Source organism: Cynocephalus volans, chromosome 5 (assembly GCF_027409185.1).
Source record: "Cynocephalus volans isolate mCynVol1 chromosome 5, mCynVol1.pri, whole genome shotgun sequence".
NCBI classification, from domain to species: domain Eukaryota; kingdom Metazoa; phylum Chordata; class Mammalia; order Dermoptera; family Cynocephalidae; genus Cynocephalus; species Cynocephalus volans.
In genome coordinates this window covers 495,850-509,216 of record NC_084464.1, presented here as the reverse complement: position 1 = coordinate 509,216, position 13,367 = coordinate 495,850, and positions in this window count along the sequence as shown.

Sequence of the window (13,367 nt, the reverse complement as noted above, 5' to 3'; positions counted from 1 at the left end):
GCGATGAACATTGGGGAACAGGTATACCTTCGACTTGATGATTTCCATTCCTCTGGGTATATTCCCAACAGTGGGATAGCTGGATCGTATGGTAGATCTATCTACAATTGTTTGAGGAACCTCCATACCATTTTCCATAGAGGCTGCACCATTTTGCAGTCCCACCAACAATGTATGAGAGTTCCTTTTTCTCCGCAGCCTCGCCAGCATTTATCGTTCATAGTCTTTTGGATTTTAGCCATCCTAACTGGGGTTAGATGGTATCTCAATGTGGTTTTGATTTGCATTTCCCGGATGCTGAGTGATGTTGAGCATTTTTTCATATGTCTGTTGGCCATTTGGATATCTTCCTTAGAGAAATGCCTACTTAGCTCTTTTGCCCATTTTTTAATTGGGTTGCTTGTTTTCTTCTTGTAAAGTTGTTTGAGTTCCTTATATATTCTGGATATTAATCCTTTGTCAGATGTATATTTTGCAAATATTTTCTCCCACTCTGTTGGTTGTCTTTTAACTCTTTTAATTGTTTCTTTTGCTGTGCAGAAGCTTTTTAGTTTGATATAATCCCATTTGTTTATTTTTCCTTTGGTTGCCCGTGCTTTTTGAAGTCTGTGCCCAGTCCTATTTCCTGAAGTGTTTCTCCTATGTTTTCTTTAAGAAGTTTTATTGTTTCAGGGTGTATATTTAAATTCTTAATCCATTTTGAGTTGATTTTAGTATACGGTGAGAGGTATGGATCTAGTTTTATTCTCCTGCATATGGATATCCAGTTTAAGTTTGAAAATCATCTCTCATTATACAGATATCGAGTGCTACTACATCTCCTTCAGGACATTTTCAAATGTTATTCCAAATTTCATTTGATAAGAGATAATTACTTGAGAATCAAAAAATTTGTGGTAATTTACAAAAAGGTTAACACATATTGGAAAGAATGTGGAGAAAAGGAAATCCTTGCACACTGTTGATGGGAATGTAAATTAGTACAGCCGTTATGGAAACCAGTGTGGAGTTTCCTCAAAAAATTAAAAAATAGAACTACCATATAACCCAACAATCCCAGTACTGGTGTATATACCCAAAAGAAATTGAATCACTATCTCAAAGAGACATCTGCACTCCTGTGTTCATTGCAGCATTATCCAGAATAGCCAAAGTATGCAATCAATCTAGGTGATGCATTTATAAAGAAATTCCAAGATGTAGAATTTCTGACTTTTATTAATAATGATTTCTAAATTCTAAATTTTTTCTTATTTGAATTGAATGAGATCAAATGTTTTCAGATAGAGTTCTGGGGAGAGTCAAGTGATGTTTTTAAAATTTTCATTTGAACTTTTGAGTCAAACATAACATTTTCTTTGTCCTCTATATTTGTGATATCAACTACACTTCATGTGGACAGAAATTTTGACTTAAACTTCTCTCCCCCCCCCCATGATGACAGTCATAGACCTAAACAGTGGCTGTGAGAAAGCCATGAATATAACATAAAATTTGGTAACCTAAATTTTTTTTCTCCTGTATATTTAATAGTAAGATTTTCTTTTCCAATTTTTAATATTATTACTCTGTCTGTCTCAATACATACTTTGCCAAATTTGTTTTTTTGCTTTTTTGTTTTGTTTTGTTTTTTCCTGGTAAGTTCAAATGGCATGATATTCTTCCAAGAACAAACAATGAGCCTTCGAGTTTCACCATCATGGGAGCTAGTGGGCAAAGGAGAAGTTACTGATAAAATACTAAGCTTCCATAATATTTACTGGAAATATCCTAGTCTGTCTCTCTCATGTTATACAATTCATAGAGAGCCCTATGACTTCTGTCAACAGGAAAGTAAACAGTACACCTAGAATAAGACATAAATGAATAATACCACACCTACTGAATTCAGTCTAGTTAAAAAATTAACAAATCTGTGAACTTAATGTTCTTGTGTTTATCCAGAAAAAGTGATTTAGAGAGAGTAAATACATAAATAGCTAGTCCACTGTTAAATTGCTTTGTGTATTACTACATGATGCAAGTGATAAAATAACTTCCAAGTATTACAAAATTTATGTGACTTCTTATTGGGTCAATGTCCTCTCAATACAAAAAACCTTAAATTTCCCTTCGATAATAATTAAACAAGGATGTATACAAAAGTATGCAGATATACAAGACCAAGTTCATATATACACCTGTCTCAGGCATGCAGTTCTTTTCTTAGGTAAATGTTTAGTGCTTCTCTTAAGTCTATTCTGTGGACAGCTAAGTGGGAAGACAGTGTGGAGGAGTTCGAGGCTTGGAAGTTTCTATCGCTGAACACGATGACTCTTTCCTCACAAATTAATTTTAATATCTATGGATAGCTTGTCATGAATTGAAAAGTTTTGCATGAATACACACAATTAGATTTATATGCAAATCTTGGGGTTCTTCTGGAATACTAAGAGGTGTACTTTGAGATAAAGGAAAAGCAAGGAATAAGAAATTAAACTCCCCAAATCTGAGTAATCATTTAACTGGGAGTTGAACTGTTTTTCTTCTTCTTCTTTCTTCTTCCTCCTCCTCTTCCCCCTCCTCTTCTACTTCTGCTTTTATCATGAATATGAATGAATTCGTATTTATTTTTAAAAAAACAAAATATGATAGACAATAAGTGGAAAAAAAATCCCCCAGGAAAACTAGAAAGGTGCGTTTTGAAGTATGCTTCAAAAAGCCAGTTAAGGGCTGACCCCGTGGCTCACTCAGGAGAGTGTGGCGCTGGGAGCGCCGAGGCCGCAGGTTTGGATCCTATATAGGGATGGCCTGTGCGCTCACTGGCTGAGCACGTTGCGGATGACACCAAGCCAAGGGTTGTGATCCCCTTACCGGTCACAAAAAAAAAAAAAAAAAAAAGCTAGTTAAAGTTTGAACTAAAGGTACTAAATAGTGAGGATTATGTTGCTTAAGGAACATTTTTTCTGTTTCTTTCCAAATGTATGCTTTGTCATTGGAGAAAAAGCTTAAGAAGATTTGTGTAAATTCATGATTCCTTCATTCTTAGATTACCCATCATTTTCTGAAGTGGGTACATTTGAAAGAAAAGGTAATGATAAATTGTTTGAGTCCCCTTCTCTAGTCCTGCTTTGTTGGTCCTACTTTCTTTGTCACAAAATAGTCTTAGACTGTGACAGATCCTTGAGTGGCAGTATTACCTGCAGCACTGGACAATCTTAAGCTTCTGCAGTACCTTTTTGCATGTGTTTGTGCGTGTTGAGTAAACAAGAAAGGCAGGGGAGCTGCGCTTCTTTGAAGCCTTTGTGCTCTGTGTTATGAGGGGCAATTATGAGCACTTAAGAAGAGAACTCCAAGGGCACGAGGGCTTATTTTTATGTATTAAATAAGGTTCCAACTTCTGTATTCTTGTAGATGATTTTATGTGATAACAAGAATCGAGATCTTCACATACATATTAATGCTAGACTTTATAAACAAATCCAACAAAATTTTAAGGAAGGTAAAAAAGCAAGTCTAGTACCTGATAATTTGTTGCAAGAAAAGAAAAAATATATGTACTTGACATTATCTCCAGTCTTAGAAAAGCAAAGATAAACTAGCCACAAATACAATCAATAGAATGTCCATGAACAGTATTGTCAAATCTTCTATAAGTAACTAACTGGAGGATATGAAATGCCATTAATTGCCTATTGCTCATACTTCCTCATGGGAATAACAGATGCCTGATCATATGAGATTACATCTGCTTCATGCATGCAGACTATATGAGGCAGTGATGAGGCTTCACAGCTCCCACTGCAAATGGACAGAGAAGCAACGGGAGGGAGAATGGGCTGGGGATTAAACAGTGAACCCTTGGATTGTGATTTTAAAAGGACACCTGAAGTTATCATCTATATGAATAATGACTTGCTATAGAAATAGAAAAAAGAAATACCTAACGTAATGTAAAAAGCTACATATTTTAAATATTTGTTGTTGTTTGTTTTTTTAATGGTTGAGTAAAACAGTTGGTACCTTGCAAATGTCATCTATCTCATCTCCCACCTCTAAGACCTGAGTTTTTCCATTCCTTTTATCTTATTTTTTCTTATTCTAAATGTAAAGTCTGGCTTTACCCTGTAAAAATCAGACTAAATGTTGATGATGTGAAGTTATTTTTCTAGTTTTAGTTTCAGTATCTATCATAAAACTGAACTGTGTTTCTGAATTGGGGATTCCAGAAAATGTAGTCTTTTCAATGTAAACAGTGCTAGTAATCTAAATAATGGTTTATTTTGTTTCTTCTATTCAATAAATGTATTTTAAACCCTAACTTCAAGGCAGTTTGTTAATGTGCTATGAAAATAGAAAGATAAATTAGTCAAGGATTAAGCCCTTGAAGTACTTGCAATTTAGTAGGAAGACAGAGTAATTTAGAACACTTATTAAAAAGTTGGGATTCTAATATACAATCCTTAAGATTCAGAGATATATCATGATTATGAATGTCTACTTTTACCTTTTCCTGAAAAAAAAGGTGGTGGTCAAAATTGGTAAATGAAGATCAATTAGATGGCCAAAACAAGTAAATTTGTACAAAATCAGGCAATACCAGATTTTTTAAAAGTCACATCTCCTTCCAGTAGAAATCTGAGTAGAAAATTAGAGACAATTAAATTCAATATTATAATTTTAAGAAAGAGAAATTAGGTAATTGACTTATCCAGGTCTATAAATTCAACATCACAGGCTCCAGTCCAGTGGTGGGTACATTATGAAAACATAATCTTTAGTAGCCCAAAACTGTACTTTACACTTGAGGAAATAAGACAAATACATGAAAAGTGGGGAGAATTAAAGAATGATTCATTGCTCTATTTAAAAATATTTAGACACTATTATATTTTAAAATAGTGGTTCCTGCAAGCTGGAGTGATTTCTGAAGAAAGAGGGAAGAAAAAAAAATATATTTATTCTATATGTATTTCCATGACAAAAAAAAAAAAAAGAGAGAGAGAGAGAGATTGTAGAAATTATGATAAAAGTTGAGAGCAGAGGGTTAAAAATTAATTATAAAATGTGTTCTAAACAATGGTTAGGTTAGTTGGGATAGAGAAGAGTTATTATTAAACTGGATTTTGCAAATCAAAAACATCATTATTTCCCCTTTTCTTTTGGTAATATTTTCTAATTTTTAGTTATTCATATGATGTCTTCTAAGTTTATAACATAACCTTATATCACCTTTTTATACTTATTTCATTGATATATATTTTATCAACTGACCATTTGATTTAAATAAATTTATTTCAGGGCTGGCCCCATGGGTCACTCGGGAGATTGTGGCGCTGGTAGCGCCAAGGCCGCAGGTTCGGATCCTATATATGGATGGCTGGTGCGCTCACTGGCTGAGCGCGGTGCAGACGACACTGTGCCAAGGGTTGTGATCCCCTTACCAGTCAGAAAAGAAAAAAATAATAATAATTATAAAATAAAATAAATAAATAAATTTATTTCAAATCTTTCAACCTAAATGAAAAACCTTTAACACTTTCCAGATAGGTCACTTTCTATGAAAATAAACAAGTTAACAAATTAAAATGAATATTAAAATGAATATTAAAATGAATAAAATGCAAATAATAAGACTTTGGTATTCCAGCACCAATACTCTCTATTGCATGTATATGTTGTTAGAAAGTGCAAAACATTTTACTCTACCTTTGACAGGCTTGGGTACTAATCTTTAAATCCATACACCAAATTTTGCGACTCTCCTTAAAAATACTTTAAGAAACAATGTAAAGATATTTCAAAATATGTATTTTTACAAATACATGAAGCAATTTTAATAATTTCTAAGGTATTTTCCCTATGTTTTTCTTTAATTGTTGTATAGTTTCAAGTCTTACACTTAAATCTTTAATCCATTTTGGTACATGATGAGAAGTGCAAGTCTAGTTTCATTCTTCTTCATATGGATGTCCAATTTTCCCAGCACCACTTACTGAAGAGGCAGTCTTTTCCCCAATGTATGTTCCTGTTGCCCTTGTCGAAGATCAGTTGACTGTAAGTTTGTGGGTTGATTTCTGTGTTCTCCATTCTGTTACATTGGTCCAAGTGCCTATATTTATGTCAGTACCATGCTGTTTTGTTTAGTATAGCTTTTTAGTACAATTTGAAGTCAAATAGTGTTATGGCTCTGGCTTTATTTATTTATTTATTTATTTACTTGCTCAGGATTGCTTTGGCTATTTGGGGGTCTTTTGTTTTTCCATATTAATATTAGGGTTGTTTTTTCTATTTCTATGAAAAGTGTCAGGAAGAAGGACTGGACCAAGACTTCATGAATAAGACCCCAAAAGCACAAGCAACAAAAGAAAAAGAATTAATAAATGGGATTATATCAAACTAAAATTCTTCTGCACAGGAAAAGAAATAATCAACAGACTGAAATAACAGTTTACAGAATGGGAGAAAATATTCACAAACTATACATCTGTCAAGGGATTAATATCCAGAATATATAATGAACTCTAACAGCTATAATGTAAAAAAATAAAATAAAAACAGAAACAAAAAGCAAATAACCCAATTTAAAAATGGGCAGAAGAACTAAATAGGCATTTTTTGAAGCACCTCTAGGTATGTTCTCTCCCTCTTCATGTCCAACACACCACAGCTCTTTTCCCTCCACCGTGAGGTTAGCGTGTCTCAGATGGGGCCTTTGATTTTACCTTTTTCCTGGAATAAAGATCTATAACACCCTTTTACGATATTCATTTTTCAATAAAAGTATTCATTTTAATATTTAATTCTTTCACAAACCAAAATTGTCTTAATAGTTAATTCATTCACTAACCGAAGTTGTCTTAATATATGTTCATACTCTATTCATCCAAAGGCAACGACTATTCTTTGGTAGAAAACACACAATTGAAAATAAACAGGATTCATTAAAACTCCTAGACTTGTTTGAAATCAATAAGTGATAGTGCCTCCTTAAGGATCCATATCTTAATGACAGTATTCCTAGGGACTTTTATATGTATGACTCGTAGCATGGAGACTGAGGTACAGATGAGTGGCATAATAGCCTGTACTGTGTGAGTTTGAGGGATAATAAGAAAAAAATGGATTAAAAGAAGGAAGAGAGAAAGATAAGGAAGGAAAACAAGAGAGAAGAGAAAGGAGGACAGAGCCTAGGTGAGTGATATCTTTATTTTTGTTTCTATCTCTGAACTTTAAGTGGTGTCACTATCGTCCCACTTCCCGCTCATATAAGTACTCCCCACCCAGGCTGTGCTACTGCCAAGGTTAAGAAGACAAGATTTCCAAAGCAGGACTGAGCCAGTAGTAGCCAGCACCCTCAGGGAGGAGGCAGAGAACAGTCCTGGACCTCTTGGCACAAGAGGCTCTTGGCCCCTAGGAGGAGCCACGTGTGATGGTTTCAAGCCCCTACTAGGAACTAGCACACGTAACTTTCACTCACATTTCCTTGGCCAAAGCAAGTCAATGGCCTTATGTTGGTTTAACAAAAAGACTAATCCTCCTTCACAGAGGGAACTAGTGGAAAGGGACAGTCAGAATGCGACACAGGATGGGGCACTAAATATTATGATTAAAAAATACATGCACATGTCCATGGCTCCACAGTTTAAAATATACAGTAAAAGTGTTTTATTTTTATTTAACAAGTTAATTTTTATTTTACTCAATGTATAATATTATTATTTTTAAAAACAGACATTTACCCCCACACATAGTAAAAGCAACGTGGATAGAATATTTATTTGTGCACTGATCAGTTCTCAATGTGACAATAGTTGAAAATTATTGTGGAAGAAAATACTTTGGTGTTTCCACTTGAAATTCAGTCTAAAAATATATATTAGAAGTTGAAATTGGCCAGAAGTCAAGCTGTTTCGACAGGATCACATAATAATACACCTTCTGAAAATACTTCTATCTTTATTCTGAGAGCTTTAATCACATTTCTCATTGTTGAAATAAAAGTATTTGATTCTCATGTAAAGATAGAAGAGTAAATTATCTTTAATTCAGAGTGAAAAAAAATTCTTTCAGCTCATTTCGCAGCTTATTTCTCTGGGTGAATTCAGGTAATTTACACACTTTAGGATTTCTGGACAAAGACTTTGTCTAGGTATCCTTGTCAATAACATAACTTATTTTTAAAATATAATATATGGGCTTATAAACACTGATGGAGGAGCAATGGAGGTACAGACAAGGGATGTAAAACTAAGTGAAATGGAAGAGAGGAGAGATGAATGTCAGACTTAGAAGATGCCAGAATTGAGGAAGAAGGTGTTAAATGTCAGTTGGATGGAAAATGACATTTCCAGCAGAGGTAACTGCATGTGCCAAAGTGTGGTGACAAGTTGGCACATGTGTGGTAGTGGAGGTTCCAGAAGAGGATGAGATAATGAAAGCCTGATCAAGTGAAAACATTGCTAAGAAAAGACTCAGGAGCTGGGATTTTATTTTGAGGATGAAGACAAGCCACTGAAGAGCTTTAACTATGGAGTTAAATTTGGAAATACTCTGTTAGCAACGTTGAAAAGAACACAAGGGATAGGGAGACTGGTTAGGACAGTCTTACAGTAATCTGGGTACATGATCTTAATAGCCAGACCTGAGGCATTAATTGTGGGGCTAGGATGAGACAGAGCAACACAAGTTAATAAAAATCTCCATAGGTAGCTAAAATAGTCACTTAGGAGACCACATTTATGTAAGAGAGAACGTCCATGTCACGAAACACAAACTGTGCAAAATATGCCTATAATTACAAGAACTCAAGAAATAATTGAAACACGAAACAAACAGCATTGCTAGTAAAAGCTGTTTTAAATGATCTTCATAAGGAAATGGTTTCCAAATGACCACTTGGGATTTTAAAAGGAAAGAAGTCAATAAAATAGTAAATGAATTTTAAGAATAGTCTGTTGACAAAGGATTAAACAAATATTATCTGTTCACAGAAATTCTACATGTTTATTCCAGTGATGTGCCAACTTCTTGGATTTTGCACAGTATTAATAAAAAGATTTTAAATTTTCAATCACAATATGTTTATTAACTTCAGTAAGTTGCACACATATACCTCCCAATGAATAAGATATGTATATTTTATATAAAGTTAAAGGGGTGAGATATATAAAATATTTAATTATGTTTTAATCGTGCAAAATATTTGGTTTCACTAAAATAACTACTTACATATGTTGAGAAAAGGTGATTGATTACATCATGGTTTTTAAAACTTTCAGTTTACCAATTTTTGATAAATCAATATAGGGATCTTTTGCAAAGTTCAGTTTATTTTTACATAATATTTGTTTATAATAGCTATGATAGATTAAGAAAGAAAAATATCTTACAAAAATTTATATATAAAAATGGAAAAAGGTATTATTGACTCCAGTTATTAAACTATTACAAGTTTCTAATCTCATTGCCCAATCAGATACAGTTTGTTAAAATACAGATAGTAAATTTCCATTTCATTTTTCTGATAATGAACAGTTCTTTCAAACTAAGTTAGTGAAACTTTACATTTTATAAAATATTTAGAACTCAGAAAAAGTTTTAATTTAGAAGCTTTTTATCTTCTAATTATTGTTTCAGTGTTTTAAACTGTTAGATATAGGAGACATATCATTTTGGCAACAAAATCACATAGGGATAGAAAACTTTCAAGCATCTCTTTTTAAACTTCTCTTTCGATAGGAAAACTTTCCTTGGAAAAGCAATTACTTTCTCCCTTAATATTAAACTGCCATCTTCATGTTGAAGTTACAGGTAAGTGTCTTTATTCATTTTAAATATAACTGCTTGGTAGCAAACTACTGACATCACAGAAAAGTCGGTAAATTTGAGTCATTTAGTTATCACTAAGTGATATCACTAAAACTAAAGATAAAACTACCATATGATCCAGCAGTCCCACTACTTGGTATTTATCTAAAGTAAAGAAAATCAGTATACCAAAGAGATACCTGCACCTTCACGTTTACTGCAGCATTATTCACAATAGCCAAAATATGGAATCTACCTAAGAGTCCATCATCATAGATAAATGGGTAAAGAAAATGTGGTATATATATACACAATAGAAAACTATTCATCCATAAAAAAATGAATGAAATCATGTTATTTACACCAATATGGATAAGCCTGGAATACATTATAAATGAAATGTTAGGCATAGAAAGATGAATACCACATTTTCACTCATGTGAGAGCTAAAAAAAGTGAGTTCGAAAAAGGAGAGAGTAGAATTAAGGTTACTAGAGACTGGAAAGGGTAGGAAAGAGGGGTAATAGGGAGAAGCTGGTTAACAGAATTATAGCTAGACAGGAAGAATAAGTACTAGTGTTCTATAGTCGTGCTAGGTGTCTATAATTAACAATAATTTATTGTATATTTTAAAATGGCTAGAAGAAAGGAAGTCAAAGGTTCTCATAACAAAGAAATTATAAATGTTTGTGGCAATAGATATGCTAATCAGCCAGATTTGATCATCACACAGTATACAAATGTATCAAAATATTGCTTTGTACCACATATATATGTACAATTACTATGTGTTAATTAAACTATAAAATAAGAGGCAAGAAGCAGAGCATGTGCAGAGTCCTAGGCAGGAGCTAAAGGGAACATCCCCCACCCAGAAGCAGGCAAGGAGCATGCTGAAAACACTAATTCTGCATGGGTGCCCCACCACAGCCACCACAGCAGCCATGGTTGCTGCAAAAGTGGCTCAATTCCACAGAAGTTACCACATCCACTGTGCCGGTGGCCCGCTAGACTGTTGACTGCATTGACACCAATAAAGTTACCAGGAGAAGAAGAGGACATCTCTGTCCTCTAAGCCCACTCCAGAGTAATAGAAGAAGCAAATGCTTTACCAGATGATCAGACATCAATGATACTAGAAACGCAAAAAATGTGAGAAAATAGGAAACCAGCCAAAGAATACAGTAATTCTCAAATATCAGATTCTATAGAGCAGAAAACCCTTGAAATGACTGGAAAAGAATTCTGAGCAATGATCTTAAGGAAATTCACTAAATATAAGAAGGCTTAGTTAGACTACATAATAAAACAAGAAAAAAAATGCAGTATATGAGGGAGGAAATTCAGAGACTGATATCTTAAAAAAGAATGTAGCATAATTCGTGGAACTGAAAGTTTCACAGTGAAATAAAAAAACAAAACCAAAAGCTTAAGCAACAGGCTAGAACAAGCAGAAGAAAGAATTTCTTATCTTGAAAGATAGTCTTTTAGAAATAACCCAGGTGGACAAAAAAAAAAAAAAGAATTAAGAAAAAAAATAAAGAAAATCTAAGAGTTGGCAGACAACTTTAAGCACACAAACATTCAAATCATGGGTGTTCCAGAAGGAGAGGAGAAAGGAAAGGGCATGGAAAACCTACTGAATGAAATAGTAAGGGAAAACTTCCCAGGTATAGGGAAAGATACTGACCTTCAGATCCAGGAGACTCAAAGATCCCCAAAGAGATTCAACTCCAAAAGACTGTTTCCAATACACATTATAGTCAAACTGGTAAAGTTCAAAGACAGAGAGAGAATCTTAAAAGAAGCAAGAGAAAAGCATAAAGTCGCCTATAAGACAGACCCTATCCGACTAACAGCAGACCTTTCAACAGAAACTCTATAGGCCAGAAGAAAATGGGATGATATATTCAAAACACTAAAAGAATAAAGCTGCCAGCCAAGAATATTGTACCCAGCAAGGCTATCCTTCAGAAATGAGGGGAAAATAGTGTATTTTCCAGACAAAAACTGTGGGAGTTAACCACCACAGTTAATCACCAGCCCAGCAAGAAATCCTCAAGGAAGTCCTGCATCTGGAATCCAAAAAATGATCATCACTACCACGAATGCATGAGAAAGAACAAAATCCACTGGTAGAATGAAAATGGAAATGAGAAAGAGAAAGAAGCTAAATCTTACCATCACACACACAGATAATAACTATTTATTTATTCTGCTTTATTTCTGATTTTGGTAATTTCTGTCTTCTCTCTTTTTTTCTTGATCAACCTAGATAAAGGTTTGCAAATTTTGCTGATCATTTTAAAGAATCAGCTTTTGGTTTTGTTGATTTTTTTTATTGTTTTTTAATTCCCTATTTTATATATTTCTGTTGTAATCTTTGTTATTTTGTACTTATATTTGCTTTTGGTTTAGTTTGATTTTCTTTTTCTATTTGTTTAAAGTAGAAGTTTACATTACTGATTTGAGATTTTTTCTTATTTTTAATGTAGGTGTTTACAAATATACAGTTTCCTCTAAGCACTTCATGAGCCCTGCATCCTATAAATTTTTATATGTTGGACTTTGATTTTTATCTCAAAGTACTCTCTGATTTCCCTGCAATTTTTCTTTTTACCCATTGTTTATTTAGGAGAGTGCTGTTTAGTTTCCACACATTTGTGAATTTTCTAAATTTCCTTCTGTTATTGTGGTAAGAGAACATATTTTCTATGATCTTAGTCTTTTTAAATGTATTGAGACTTGTTTTATGGCCAAAAATATATAATTTTTTTTAAAAAGGTAAAGAGAGTATAAAGTTTTACTTGGCTACAAATCTATTGTCAAATATTTTAGACTCATTTACCAATAAAAAACCTGGCTGTGAAATAAAATATAGTGAATTATGCAATATTCCTTCAGAAATATTTCCACATTGTAAGTGACAAGTGACTGTCAGATATATATGAAGCTGGAGAGGGTGCCAGTGTCACATTACCTACTAAATATTAGTAAAGCTTAATATGTTTCTTGTTTTTGGTAAAAATAGGAATAAATAGGCATTACATTATTGCTTCTTCTTCTTTAATGATATTTCTAGAAAAGGAAATTTCAAACCAAGGATCTAAGTGCATCAGTTCATGAATTAAAACCAATGCTCCCGTGTATTAAGTGTAACAATCATAATTTTCCTTTGCTAGTGATGTGAGTAATATAGAAATATATATGGCTCATAGTTTGCAAATATTTTCTCTCTTTCTGTAGGCTGTTATTTTGCCCTGACAATTGTTTCTTTTTCTGTGCAGAAGCTTTTTTTAGTTTGGTTCATTTATTCTTTTGTTGCTTGTGTTTTGGGGGTCTAATTAATTTAGTCTTTGCCCAGTCCTATATCCTGAAGTGTTTCCTCTATGTTTTCATCTAGGAGTTTTATAGTTTCAGGTCTTATATTTAAGTCTTAATCCATTTTGAGTTGATTTTGGTATATGGGGAGAGGTACGAGACTAGTTTCATTTTTCTGCATATGGATTTCCAGTTTTTCCAGCACCATTTATTGAAGAGGCAGACCTTGTTGCCTTTGTCAAAGATTAGTTGACTGT